This window comes from Aquarana catesbeiana, linkage group LG07 (assembly GCF_042186555.1).
Source record: "Aquarana catesbeiana isolate 2022-GZ linkage group LG07, ASM4218655v1, whole genome shotgun sequence".
Lineage (NCBI taxonomy): Eukaryota > Metazoa > Chordata > Amphibia > Anura > Ranidae > Aquarana > Aquarana catesbeiana.
The window spans coordinates 138,201,259-138,215,906 of NC_133330.1; the positions used below are offsets into that span (position 1 = coordinate 138,201,259).

The 14,648-nt window shown below is 43.8% G+C and overlaps 1 protein-coding gene across 6 annotated transcripts in view; it reads right to left on the minus strand.

Moving 5' to 3' along the window:
* The window catches only part of IFT56 (intraflagellar transport 56), a 1,103,321-nt gene that overhangs the window by 695,481 nt on the left and 393,192 nt on the right, over positions 1-14,648 (minus strand). The window lies entirely within an intron of this gene.

A 14,648-nucleotide genomic window follows, 5' to 3' on the forward strand; every position in this document is an offset into this window, starting at 1 on the left:
GGGTAAAAAGGAAAGGTGGCAGGGTCTGTCTCTATGTGAGAAGTGATCTCAAAGCAAATGTGAAAGAGGACCTGGTTGATGGAGAGTGCGAGTCTGAAGCATTATGGGTGGAACTACATATAGATGTGTGTAGTTCAAAGTTAATCATTGGAGTTTGTTATAGACCACCCAATGTTAACGAGGAGGTGGAGACTCAGCTCCTTGCACAGATGGAAAGGGCTGCAAGAGCTGGAATGGGGGATTTTTACTACCCAGAAATTGACTGGAGTAATGGCGCTTCTGGGACAGTTAAAGGGCAAAAATGTATAAACCTATTACAAGACAAATTTATGGTCCAGTTTATTGAGGCCCCAACTAGGAATGAAGCTCTGTTGGACCTAGTAATCTCAAACCATGCAGAGCTTATTACTAATGTTCATATAAAGAAACACCTGGGTAGCAGTGATCATAACAATGATTTCATTTGATGTTAGCTGTAAACAAGAAATACATATGGGAGAGCAAATTTTCCAAGGATGAGGGCTGCTCTCCAGGACTTAGACTGGGAGTGAATATTGGCATCGATAAACACATAACAGAAATGGGAATTCTTCAAAAAGACTGTTTGGGACCTTACTGCAAAGTATATTCCCATGGGCAAAAAGTTTAAAAGGCTAAAAATAAAACCTATGTGGCTCACGGTCAAAGTTAAAAAAGCTATAAACAATAAGAAAAGAGCTTTAAAAAATATTAAAATGAAGGAACACTAGTGTCGTTTAACCACTTGCCGACCGCCTAACGCAGATATACTGCAGCAGAATGGCACGGGCAGGCAAAATCACGTATCTGATACGTGATTTGCCTCCCGCGGGCGGGGGGCGCATCGTGTCCCCCCCCGGTGCCGCGGCAGTCAGCATCGTTAGGGGAGCGATCCGTGCTGAGGGGGAGGCCACTCATTCGTGGCCACCCCCTCGTGATCGCTCCCAGCGACTGAGAATCTTCCGTTCCCGGCGCCGAGCAGAGAAGACATCCAAGTAAGTGCACCGAACACCACACAAACAGTAGAACACTCTAGGCACACTTTTCACCCCCCAATCAACCCCCCGCACCCCCTGTCACAGTGACACCAATAGCAGTTTTTTTTTTTACTGATTACTGCATTGGTGTCATTTGTGACAGTTATAAGTGGTAGGGCAGTTAGTGGTAGGCCCCTTTAGGTCTAGGGTACCCCCCTAACCCCCCCTAATAAAGGTTTAACCCCGTGATCACCCCCCCATCGCCAGTGTCACTAAGCAACCATTTTTCTGATCGCTGTATTAGTGTCACAGGTGACGCTAGTTAGGGAGGTAAGTATTTAGGTTTGCCGTTGGCGTTTTATAGCATCGGGGACCCCCATATACTACCTAGTAAAGGTTTTAACCCCGATTGCCCCCTAGTTAACCATTTCACCAGTGATCACTGTATAACTGTTACGGGCGACGCTGGTTAGTTTATTTTTTATAGTGTCAGGGCATCCGCCATTTATTACCTAATAAAGGTTTAACCCCCTTGATCACCCGGCAGGTGATACAAGTTAGGTTTTAGGGTCAGATAGGGTCTGCATCGCCCCAGGCAGTGTCAGGTTAGCGCCAGTACCGCTAACACCCACGCACGCAGCATACACCTCCCTTAGTGGTATAGTATCTGAACGGATCAATATCTGATCAGATCTATACTAGCTTCCCCAGCAGTTTAGGATTCCGAAAAACGCAGTGTTAGCGGGATCAGCCCAGATACCTGCTAGCACCTGCGTTTTGCCCCTCCGCCCAGCCCACCCAAGTGCAGTATTGATCGATCACTGTTACTTACAAAACACTAAACACACAACTGCAGCATTCACAGAGTCAGGCCTGATCCCTGCGATCGCTAACAATTTTTTTGGTAGCATTTTGATACAGTCGCTAACAGTCAGGAGCTTTTTTACCTGTGAGTCTCACTAGTGTACCACTAAATTTAGAGCCCAAAATGGCAAATCGAAGGTACACTGGTAAAGAGGCCTACACCTTTCTGAGCATGACAGCTAGTGAAGAGGAAGTCACTCATCTGTCAGATTCAGGCTCAGAATATGATCCTGTAGAGGACAGTGGCTCCATGACAGATAGCTCTGACGATGGAGTTGTGGTCCCTGCCAAGGTCAGGTGTACCAGACCCCGAACTACTTCTTCTGTCTTTGATGTGCAAGAACCGCAGGTCCCTCGTATGGAGCAGAGCAGTACTAGTGCCCCTATTCCTTCTGGTGAACTGGCAAGCACCAGCGGCCCAGTACATCCTGGTCGTAGTCAATCCAGCACTGCATTATAAACGTGGTGACGTGGCGAGTCCCATAAGTGCAGTTCAAGCTGGTGAGGTGGCAAGCACAAGTAGTGTCCCGCTGCCACCAAGAAGACGAACACAGGCCTGTCGTGTCCATAGTGCCTTTCCTGCAGCATTCGCCAATCCTAATTGGGAACCCACCACTTCTGCTGCACCCGTACTTCCCCCATTCACTGGCCAACCCCGCATTCAGGTGGAAACAGTTGATTTTACGTCACTTGATTTTTATTATATGTTTTTCACCGAAGATCTCTATATTGTGGATTAAAGCAATTTGTACGCTGGTCAACACATCGCCACTATTCCACAGTCCTCCTTTGCCAGAGATTGGAGACCAATTACGGTTTCCGAATTTAAGCTCTTTCTGGGCCTTTCCCTCAACATAACTAAAAAGAGTGAGTTCCGGTCATATTGGTCCACTGACCCAATTCACCATATGCCCTTGTTCTCTGCCTCCATGACCAGGGCACGATACGAGTAGATCTTGCGGTTCATGCACTTCAATGACAATGAACTCTGTCGTCCTCGTGGAGACCCTAGATACGATCGGCTCTACAAAATTCGGCCCCTCGTAAACCACTTCAACCAACGTTTTGCAGACTTGTTTACTCCCCATCAAGTTGTCTGCATTGATGAGTCCCTGATTAAGTTTTCTGGCCGCTTGTCAAACAGTACCTTTCCAGCAAGCGTGCCAGATACGGGGTCAAGATGTATAAGCTCTGTGACAGGGCCACAGGCTATACATGTAATTTTATGGTTTATGAGGGAAAAGATAGCCACGTAGAGCTGACAAACTGCCCTGACTACATAGGAAGCGCTTGCAAGATTGTGTGGGACTTGGTGTCACCCTTATTCGGAAAGGAGTACCACTTGTACATGGACAATTATTACACAAGCGTGCCACTTTTTAGTCACTTGTTTGAGCAGCAGATTGGAGCATGTGGCACCGTGCGACCTAATCTCCGGGGCTTTCCCCAGCGGCTTGTAGATTCCAATCTTAGGCTGGGGGAGAGAGCCTGCTTCAAGTGTAATAACTTGCTCGCTATGAAGTGGAGAGATAATAAGAATGTATTCGTTCTTACCTCCCTTCATGCAGATACGACGGCCCAAATTACTACGGCGACTGGTGTTGTGGAGAAACCCCTCTGTGTCCACGAATATAACCAAAATATGGGAGAGGTGGATCTCAACGACCAGTTGTTGGCGCCGTACCTAATTGCCCGTAAGGCCAGACGCTGGTACAAGAAAGTGTCTGTATATTTATTTCAATTGGCTTTGCTGAACACTCATGTGCTATACAGAGCTTCAGGACGGACTGGATCCTTCCTTAAATTCCAGGAAGAGATTGTTAGAGCCCTTCTGTTTCCAGACGGTGCTCCACCTCATCTTCCCCAACCAAATGCAGTAAGCTGGCTGCATGAGAGGCATTTTCTTTATGTCCTCCCAAGTAACCCTACCCAACGGACCCCCCAAAAAAAGATGTCGTGTATGCAGCAAGCGTGGATATAGGCGTGACACCCGCTATTATTGTCCCTCCTGTCCTGAGGATCCTTGTCTTTGCATTGGTGAATGTTTTGAACGCTACCATACACTAGTTGAGTATTAGTGTAGGGTACAGCACTGCACAGACTAGGCACACTTTCACAGGGTCTCCCAAGACATCCCATTTTGAGATACCTGAACCTGGAACCGGTTACAGTTACAAAAGTTACAGTTACAAAAAAAGTGTAAAAAAAAAAAAAAAAAAAAACACAAAAAATATATAAAATAAAAAAAACAAAAATAGTTGACGTTTTATTGTTCTCTCTCTATTGTTCTGCTCTTTTTGACTGTATTCTATTCTGCAATGTTTTATTGTTATTATGTTTTATCATGTTTGCTTTTCAGGTATGCAATTTTTTTATACTTTACTGTTTACTCTGTTTTAGTGTTAACCATTTTTTTGTTTTCAGGTACGCCATTCAGCTGCAGAGCGGATTTATTCATCTTGACAGCAACAGCGTTTGCTCCCACGATACATAAAGCCGTGACTCCAGCGCTGTCGGAGGCGATTTCACCAAGACAGTTAAAAAAAGAGCATATATGCCGAAGCATGGGGGCAGCAGGGGCGGAGGAGTGATTTGCTCCTACCTTTTGGGCGGATGCCCCCATGCTTCGGCATATATAAACGGTGCATGTATGCCCATCATTAGAAGCGGGTGGATGAAGGGAGGTATTCTAATGGTGGGCATACCCACCGATCAATCTCTTTTTTTCGTTCAGCCAACAGGCTGCATGAAAAAAAGGTTTACAATATATGCCCAACAAGGACCAGCAACGTACTGGTATGTTGCTGGACTTTGAGTGGTTATACCACAATGATGCCTGCAGGTTTAGGTATCATCTTGGTATCATTCTTTTCAGCCAGCGGTCGGATTTAGTGTAAAAGCAATCCTAGCGGCTAATTAGCCTCGAGACTGCTTTTACAAGCAGTGGGAGGGAATGCCTCCCCCCCACCCTCTTCCATGTTTTTCTCTGGCTCTCCTGTCCCAACAGGGAACCTGGGAATGCAGCCAGAGGATCTGCCAGTTGACCATAGAGCTGATCAGAGACCAGAATGGCTCCAATCATCTCTATGGCCTAAGAAACCAGAAGCTACGAGCATTTTATGACTTAGATGTCGCCGGATGTAAACAGCGCCATTGGGAAATTGGGAAAGCATTTTATCACACCGATCTTGGTGTGGTCAGATGCTTTGAGGGCAGAGGAGAGATCTAGGGTCTAATAGACCCCAATTTTTTCAAAAAAAGAGTACCTGTCACTACCTATTGCTATCATAGGGGATATTTACATTCCCTGAGATAACAATAAAAATGATTAAAAGAAAATGAAAGGAACAGTTTAAAAATAAGATAAAAAAGAAAAAAAAAAGAAGAAAAAAAAAAAAGCACCTGCCCCCCCCCCCCCCCCGTCTCTCGCGCAAAGGCGAATGCAATAGTCGGTCTGGCGTCAAATGTAAACCGCAATTGCACCATGCATGTGAGGTATCACCGCAAAGGTCAGATCGAGGGCACCAATTTTAGCAGTAGACCTCCTCTGTAAATCTAAAGTGGTAACCTGTAAAGGTTTTTAAAGGCTTTTAAAAATGTATTTAGTTTGTCGCCACTGCACGTTTGTGCGCAATTTTAAAGCATGTTGTGTTTGGTATCCAGGTACTCGGCCTAAGATCATCTTTTATTTCATCAAACATTTAGGCAATATAGTGTGTTTTAGTGCATTAAAATAAAAAAAAAAGTGTGTTTTTCCCAAAAAAATGCGTTTGAAAAATCGCTGCGCAAATACTGTGTGAAAAAAATAAATGAAACACCCACCATTTTAATCTGTAGGGCATTTGCTTTAAAAAAATACATAATGTTTGGGGGTTCAAAGTAATTTTCTTGCAAAAAAAAAAATTTTTTTCATGTAAACAAAAAGTGTCAGAAAGGGCTTTGTCTTCAAGTGGTTAGAGAGTGGGTGATGTGTCACATAAGCTTCTAAATGTTGTGCATAAAATGCCAGGACAGTTCAAACCCCCCCCCCCAAATGACCCCATTTTGGAAAGTAGACACCCCAAGCTATTTGCTGAGAGGTATGGTGAGTATTTTGCAGACTTCACTTTTTGTCCAAAAGTTTATAATTGAAATTAAAATAATACATTTTTCTTGTCTTTCTTCATTTTCAAAAACAAATGAGAGCTGCAAAACACTCACCATGCCTCTCAGCAAATAGCTTGGGGTGTCTACTTTCCAAAATGGAGTCATATGGGGGGGTTTGTGCTATCTTGGCATTTTATGGCCTTCGAAACTGTGATAGGTAGTGAGGAGTGAAATCAAAAATTTACGCCCTTAGAAATCCTGAAGGCGGTGATTGGTTTTCGGGGCCCCGTATGCAGCTAGGCTCCCAAAAAGGCCCACACATGTGGTATCCCCGTACTCAGGAGAAGCAGCAGAATGTATCTTGGGGTGTAATTCCACATATGCCCATGGCATGTTTGAGCAATCATTTAGTCATTTATCATTTAGTGACAACTTTGTGCAAAAAAAAAAAAAAAAAAGTGTCACTTTCCCGCAACTTGTGGCAAAATATAAAATTTTCCATGGACTCAACATGCCTCTCAACAAATAGCTTGGGGTGTCTACTTTTCAAAATGGGGTCATTTGGGGGGGATTGTGCCATCTTGGCATTTTATGGCCTTCAAAACTGTGATAGGAGGGGGGACTGTCCAGATGAGCAGCTGGAAAGACGTGAGTGAGTTGAGCTCCTCACAGCCCGCAATACAGAGCCATCCATTGCCTCTGCTCAGGTTAATACAGCCACAAACCATGCGCATTTGCTCCCGGACTTCTGCTAACTTGATCTGGGTGTCCATTTCGGCTCCCCACCGGCCAGTTCCTGTTAAAAATTAAGGGTTCCCCTCTGCCACCGGGACCTTCCGCCGCCATCTTGGGGCCTACAGGCGGTCCAGCCACTCTGTCCATCTAAGCCTGCAGGTTTAAGGGTGAACGGTTGGTTCACACACCCTGGACGGCCACTTTGTCCTCTGGGTGGCAAGCAGCTCGGGTTGCCAGCACGGAGTGGGCGTGAAGCTCGACCCAGCGGCCAGCTTTAACAACCCACGGCCTACCACTCTGACGCAGCCTGCGGTCTGGAGTACAGACGCTCTTCTGAGAAGCTGTAAGTAGGACGACCTGCAACATCATCCGTAGCAGAGTCTCCGGGTGTCATAGGCCTACCCGATCTTCTCTCCCCACCTCCCTGTTGGGCGCCTAGGAACCGGGGGCGGCCAAGTTCACTTTCCCGGCGGCCGTCCTCTAGGATAGTCCGCGGCTTCGGCCTACCCCTGGAGGCCGGCGGCCATATTGGGACTCCAGTATACACCCAGTGACTTTCTCTTTGTTCCTAAAGATACACAGGCTTGCACAGGATATTAGGGGCTGCGGAGACTGTCTCCTTTCTCTTAAGCTGTCGGTGGGAAGAGGTGGAGCTGTATGCAGGGGGTTCTGAGGATCCAGATGGAACTTGCTATTGTCTATGAAAAGGATGCTGCTTAAATGAACACAGGGTCCTAACCTGCTCACCAAGACCTCCGTATAACAACTATAGCTATATACAGTGTCGGAGGTAAGCCTGCATGTTTGCTCACTAAACCCTCTGCATATATCATGGGCAAAGTTGGCCAACAGCAACAATACTACAAACCACTGATTGGGCCACGAGAAGAACCAAACATGGAACGTTTTGTTTCCAGATCACAACCTACCTCCTCTAATCCTTCCGCAAATCCTTTTGCCTTGCTGGATCCCTCCCTAGACTCGGAAGATGCTACAAGCTCCTCTCTGACTAACTCGCAGATCCCTGCACCCACTCTTTCACCTTCAAATATGACTCTCACCCCTGACATTCTGGACTCCAAGCTGTAACTTTTACTTCAACAGATTACGTCCAATGTCTCGGCTGAGGTCAGTAAACTAGCTGCCGAGTTGAGGGGGGAAATAACCCAAATTGGCGATCGCACAGACACTCTGGAGAACAAATTTGACGAAATGATAAATTACGTACAAGCGATAGAGGAGAAAAACCATAACTTACGCCTTTCCGTATCTCAACTACAAATACAACAGGAGGACTTGTTGAACAGGGAGAGAAGACAAAACCTACGATTCAGAGGGATACCCGAGACGGTGGGTGATTCTGAGCCTACCTTCTGAGCCTTTTTTAACACCCTGGCTCCCTCGGTGGTGGACATAGATTGGCGCTTGGATAAGGCCCATAGATCTTTGGGCCCAAAACCGCCGGCTGGAGCAAGACCTAGAGATGTTGTAGTACGATTTCATTTTTTTGAAAGTAAGGAGGCACTAACTCTGGCAATAAATCCCAAATAATGTACAAGGGCGCTAAACTGCAGATCTTTAGCGACCTCTCTCCCATCACTCTCGCTTAACGTAGGAACCTACGTCCCCTTCACACCTGCAACAACATAAGATTCCGTATTACTGGGGATTCCCCTTCCGTTTAGCTGTATCCAAAGAGGGAACCCAATACTCCCTACGTGAATTACAAGAAGCCGAGGCCTTTCTGAAAAATCTGGGTCTCCCCCCTCTCCCGGAAGAGAACATGATCCCTCCTACCACACAAGCCCGTCTACCTCCCGTCTACTACACCTACTCGCATCTGGACCCCTGTCCGGGGTAAATCTAAGAAGCATTTTTCCACTCCTCAACGCCTGCGATCTTCTAAACAACCTCCTTGAACATCCCACGGAACATCCTTTTTTGGTTCTATCCTTCACTATTTTTTGCATTTCCGTTTCCTCAAAAATCTTTTGCGACAAAACTATGTTGCTGTTTTGGTTCTCTCAGTTTTTTTTAATCTGCCCCGCTCATTTTTCGGGGTAGATCCTTTCTCATCCCATGAGATGCATTCACTAAAGGTTTTGAAATTTTAAGTGTTAAACATGCCTGTTTTATTTGTTAACCTTACTTTCTCTCTAAGGACTTACAAGTTTTTCTTTTTTCTGCAATGACCTTCATCCTCTTTTGTTCGATTCGCAACCAAATGCATAAGGTGAGCAGCGGACCCATCTCATCTCCTCAGATAGAATCGCCAGATGGGAGTCCGTTCACGTCCCTGTCAGGCCCTGGTCTATGCTCAGGGCTTCCTGAGAAATTGCTGTTTCTCAGGTTCACAGAGTTTTGAACTTTTCTTTTGATTTTTCTTTTTTGTTTTTCTTTTTCTTAAATTGTAACTATTGATGTGTTTCACAGATTGAGACTCCATGGTCTTTTTTACCCCATTTTAAGAGAATTTTACCTTGGGGTTTATGTTTCAATAGTTAGTGGTGGGAAAATGATTGCTATTACTACTATCTGTAAAAATGCAACATTTATACTTTTTTTCAAGTACCCCCATGTTTATATTGTTGGATGTTTTAATTTTAGCGTGCCTAGATAAATTACAATCATGGCTCTGAAAATTGTGTCCTACAATGTAAAGAGCCTGAGCTCCATTAGTAAGCGCTGGATGGCCCTGAAGGATTTCAGGGCTTCGGGCGCAGACGTGGTGATGATCCAGGAGACCCATTTTCGGGCAAGCGGATCATTAAAATTTGCCTCCAGGTTTTTTCCCACTTCCTATCTTGCCTCTGATTCCATGGGCAGGGCAGGAGTGGCAATCTTGATCAGAAAAACATGTCCTATTAAAGTTCGGAGGTCTCATGCGGACCCTCATGGTAGATTTCTTATCCTAGAATGTGAATACATGTCTACCTCTTTTACGCTGGTTAATTTGTACGCCCCGAACACAGGCCGGATGGACTTCCTCAAAAAACTCTTTGAAACTCCCCAATATCGCCCACAACCTTTTATGATAGTTGGTGGGGACTTCAATCTGGTCATGTCTCCCACTAGGGACAAACACTTTTTAGTTCTACCCCATCTAAAAGAGTATTGTCCCAAGCTAATGCCTTCCGTAAATATATCAGGTCATGTAGACTTTGACTCATGGAGGATAAAACACCTCTCTGCTAAACAATTTACGTTTTATTCATCAGCACATAATATGTACTCCTGTCTTGATCACTTTTTTATCTCGGCCCCACTTATCCCCTATGTGGTCGAATCAGATATTTCCCCATCACATGGTCGGACCATGCACCCATTATGTTAGATCTTATGTTGTCTCAGACCCACACCAAATCCTGTCATTGGCGTTTTAATGATCACCTCCTGCAGTCTGAAGTATCCCGCTCTACCCTAGCAAATAGCTTGAAAGAGTATTTTTTACTCAACTCTGGATCAGTGTCTCAGGTTTCTACACTGTGGGAGGCACACAAGGCTGTTTTCCGAGGTACATGTATAGCTGAGGGCTCTCGACTGAAGAGAGATAGAAATAGTCTACTACAGTCCCTAATGTCCGCTCTAGTAACTGCTGAGCGGAGGCTCTTGGGTGGTCCCACGGTGCTGAAATTACGTAAAGTTATTCAACTTAGAGAACAAATTAGATCAACAAAACTTGACAAAACGGCTAGGTCCATGCTGTGGACGAAGCAAAAATGTTATGAATTCTCCAATAAACCCCACAGGATGTTAGTTAATAAGTTATGCCTTCGTCCGTTCAATTCCTTGCCTGATTTTCTTTTACAGACAGACGGTTCTAGAACACACTGTCCTCGTGAAATGTCCAAAATTTTTGGCAACTTTTATAATAAACTGTATAATTGCCTGACTCCGGAGAATCACTTTGAATTTACCCAGGGAAATTTTGAGTCCTCCTTTTCCAATATAAAATTACCGAAAGTATCTACAACGGATTTGGAGAGTTTAAATACAGCAGTAACAGCTAAAGAACTCTTTGCTATAATTAAAAAACTCCTATTACACAAAGCTCCTGGCCCAGACAGCTTGCCCTACTCATACTACAAATCCTTTATTGACATTCTATCTCCTCACATGCTAGCTTTATATGCTTCCTTTCTCAAGGGTACTCCTCCACATTCACAGTTTTCCCATTCATTTATTTCGGTTATCCCTAAGCCTGGAAAGGATCCCTCTCTCCCAGATAACTACAGACCCATAGCCCTCCTAAACTCAGACTACAAGATATTTACTAAAATTCTTGCCACCCGACTTTTCGCGCTCATCCCCAAACTGATACACAGGGATCAGGTGGGTTTCGTTCTTGGTAGGCATGCGGGAGATAACACCCGGCGTACAATAGACCTAATAGACCTCTTGGATAGGACCTCCCGATCGGCATTGATCCTGAGTCTAGACGCACAAAAAGCTTTTGACAGGCTAGTTGGCCCTATATGTTTGCCACCTTAAAGGTTTATGGTTTTGATGGTCCTTTTTTAAAAGCTTTCGAAGCATTGTATTGAACTGTCTCAGCACAGGTACAAATGTCGTCCTTCCTGTCTCCTGGCTTCCCCATGACGAATGGAACTCGGCAGGGATGTCCCCTTTCGCCACTGCTTTTTATCCTGTGCCTAGAACCCCTGGCCGAGTCTATCCTCGTTCATCCGGATATATGTGGGGTGGTGATGAGACAGGGGGAATACAAATTATCGTTATTTGCAGACGACATTTTGCTCACTATCACTAATACGCTGATATCTCTTCCCTCACTACATAAAGTATTGACCTCTTTTAGTGCTATTTCCGGATACAAAGTCAACACCTCTAAAACTGAAGCCCTTCCTTTACACATTCCAACGCCACTACTTTCCCAACTCAAAGAATCTTACCCTTATAAATGGTGTAATACCTCTCTCAAATACTTGGGTGTACTACTTACCCCCTCTTATTCTTCCATCTTATATCACTAACTTCCCTCCTCTGATATTAGATATTAATAAGTCCCTGTCGAACTGAACCAAGTATCCCCTGTCTCTTTTAGGCAGAATTAATGTTTTGAAAATGTCTATTCTACCCAGATTGCTTTATTATTTTGAAACTCTCCCAGTAGCTGTTCCTGCTTCACAATTAAAAACACTTCATAGGACTTTTCTAAAGTTTATATGGAACGGCGGAGCCCACCGTATAGCAGGCTCTGTAATGTTTGCCATTAGATCCAGAGGAGGTTTGGGAGCTTCTGACATCACTAAATATTATTATGCTACACATTTAAGGGCCATCACCTCTAGGACTTCCTTACACGCACCAAACCAATGGTCTGCTATTGAAAAGGGGGTACTTTACCCGGTCATCTGGGCTCCTTGGTTTGGGATGCCCCCCGTTTTAGATCCTATCTACAAACGTCAGTGTACTGGCCCAATGACACTAACTTTAACTATTTGGCGTTATTGCCTCAAACGCTTTCCCCTTATGTCTCCCTGCTCTCCCCTTGTAAATGTACTATTTAATCCTCGCATTCCGGATAGTATGTCCTTGGGCAGGATTTTTCCATGGGTAAATGTTCATCTCTTTCAGCTTAGGAATCTGGTTCATCCCATAACAAGGAAGCTACATACCTATAACACTTTACGTGAGAAATTTGATTTACCACCACAACTTTTCCATTTTTACTTGCAAATTAGACACTTCTTTCATTCTAAATCGCCATCCCTGACTCTAGACAAGCCAAATACTTTTGAATAGTTGTGTGCTCAAGACCCTCATCAATTGCATTTAATTTCCTGTATCTATCGTATCCTCCATGAGTCGTTTCCAATCACAGAGACATTGCACCACTACATGCGCAGGTGGTCTCAATTAGTGGGCCGTCCTGTCACGATACAGATGTGGGATAGGATCTGGTCCTCTACATTTGGATCTTCCAAATGTGTCACTCAGAGGGAGACAACCATAAAGATCCTCATGTTCTGGTACAGAACTCCCGATGTAATTCACAAGTATGACCCCCTCAGTTTCGCAGCGTTGTTGGCGATGTGTTACTGATGTAGGTTCACTGTTTCACATCTTTTGGCAGCGCCCCTTGATTCAACCCTTTTGGTATGATGTACATCTGTACATCTTCTTATACAAAAGGTAACTGGGGTGTCCTTTCCGGTGGATCCTTTAAACTATCTACTGGGTTTACCTCCTTCAGGAGTATCTAGAAAGACAAACAAATTGTTATCCTATATATTACTAGCCGCCAGGAGACTTATCCCGTTATTCTGGTTATCCAAAACACCTCCTCCACGTCCGGATTTCTACGCTTGGTGGATGAGATTCGGACAATGGAGTTTTTGACGGCTTCGGTACACGACTGTGTTCCCCAATTTCATAAAATATGGGAACCATGGGACCTTTCAGAATACGGGACCCCCATGCCATCAGATTTGTCCTAATCCCAATTCAGTCCTGTACCGCCTGTGTATATGGTCTGAACTGATCTCAAGATTCTAGACTCCCTTTAATACTATGCTTATTGTGTACATTATAAGGAATTGATCTACAACACATTTGTGTCTTGTTTTTGTAAACACTTTTTTATTACATATATTTGTTACTATATATTTTGCTTTCCCTTTTTACTATGATTGTTTTATAGTGCACTTATATTGAAAGTGTGATGTTCATTTTCTTAGAATTTTGTACTTACTTTTTGAAATCCCAATAAAAATACAATAAAAAAAAAAAAAAAAAAACTGATAGGTAGTGGAGTGAAATCAAAAATTTACGCCCTTAGAAATCCTGAAGGTGGTGCTTGGTTTTCGGGGCCCCGTATGCGGCTAGGCTCCCAAAAAGTCCCACACATGTGGTATCCCCATACTCAGGAGAAGCAGCTAAATGTATTTTGGGGCGCAATTCCACATATAACCATGGCATGTGTGAGCAATATATCATTTAGTGACAACTTTTTGTAAATTTTTTTTTATCATTAATCACTTGGGACAAAAAATGTAATATTCACTGGGTTCAACATGCCTCTCATCAATTTCCTTGGGGTGTCTACTTTCCAAAATGGGGTCATTTGGGGGGGGGGGGTTGTACTGCCCTGCCATTTTAGCACCTCAAGAAATGAGATAGGCAGTCAAACTAAAAGCTGTGTAAATTCCAGAAAATGTACCCTAGTTTGTAGACGCTATAACTTTTGCGCAAACCAATAAATATACGCTTATTGACATTTTTTTTTACCAAAGACATGTGGCCGAATAAATTTTGGCCTAAATGTATGACTTAAATTGAGTTTATTGGATTTTTTTAATAACAAAAAGTAGAAAATATTTTTTTCAAAATTTTCGGTCTTATTCCGTTTATAGCGCAAAAAATAAAAACCGAAGAAGTGATCAAATTCCACAAAAGAATGCTCTATTTGTGGGGAAAAAAAGGACGCAAATTTTGTTTGAGTACAGTATTGCATCACCACGCAATTAGCAGTTAAAGTGACGCAGTGCCAAATTGTAAAAAGTGCTCTGGCCAGGAAGGGGGTAAATCCTTCCGGGGCCAAAGTGGTTAAATGTTACAAAGAATTTAACAGAGTATGTAAAAAGGAAATCAAGGATGCAAAAATTCAAAACGACAGATTGAAAAAGATAGTAGGACAAACCCCCAAAAATTCTTCAAATATATTAATAGTAAAAAGGTCAGGTCTGAGCATGTAGGCCCTTTACAAAATAATCTAGAGTGGGTGACTCGGGACAAAGAGAAGGCTAATTTATTAAATACTTTCTTTAGCTCTGTGTATACAAAAGAGCATGGGGGAGCTCATGTCCATAATGGGGGTGGTATTGACACAGCCCCGAATGATCCACAATGGTTCAAAAGTGATATGGTCCAGAAATATTTTGACAGACTAAAGGTGGATAAAGCACCTGGACCTGATGGCATCCACCCACGGATCCTAAAAGAATTGAG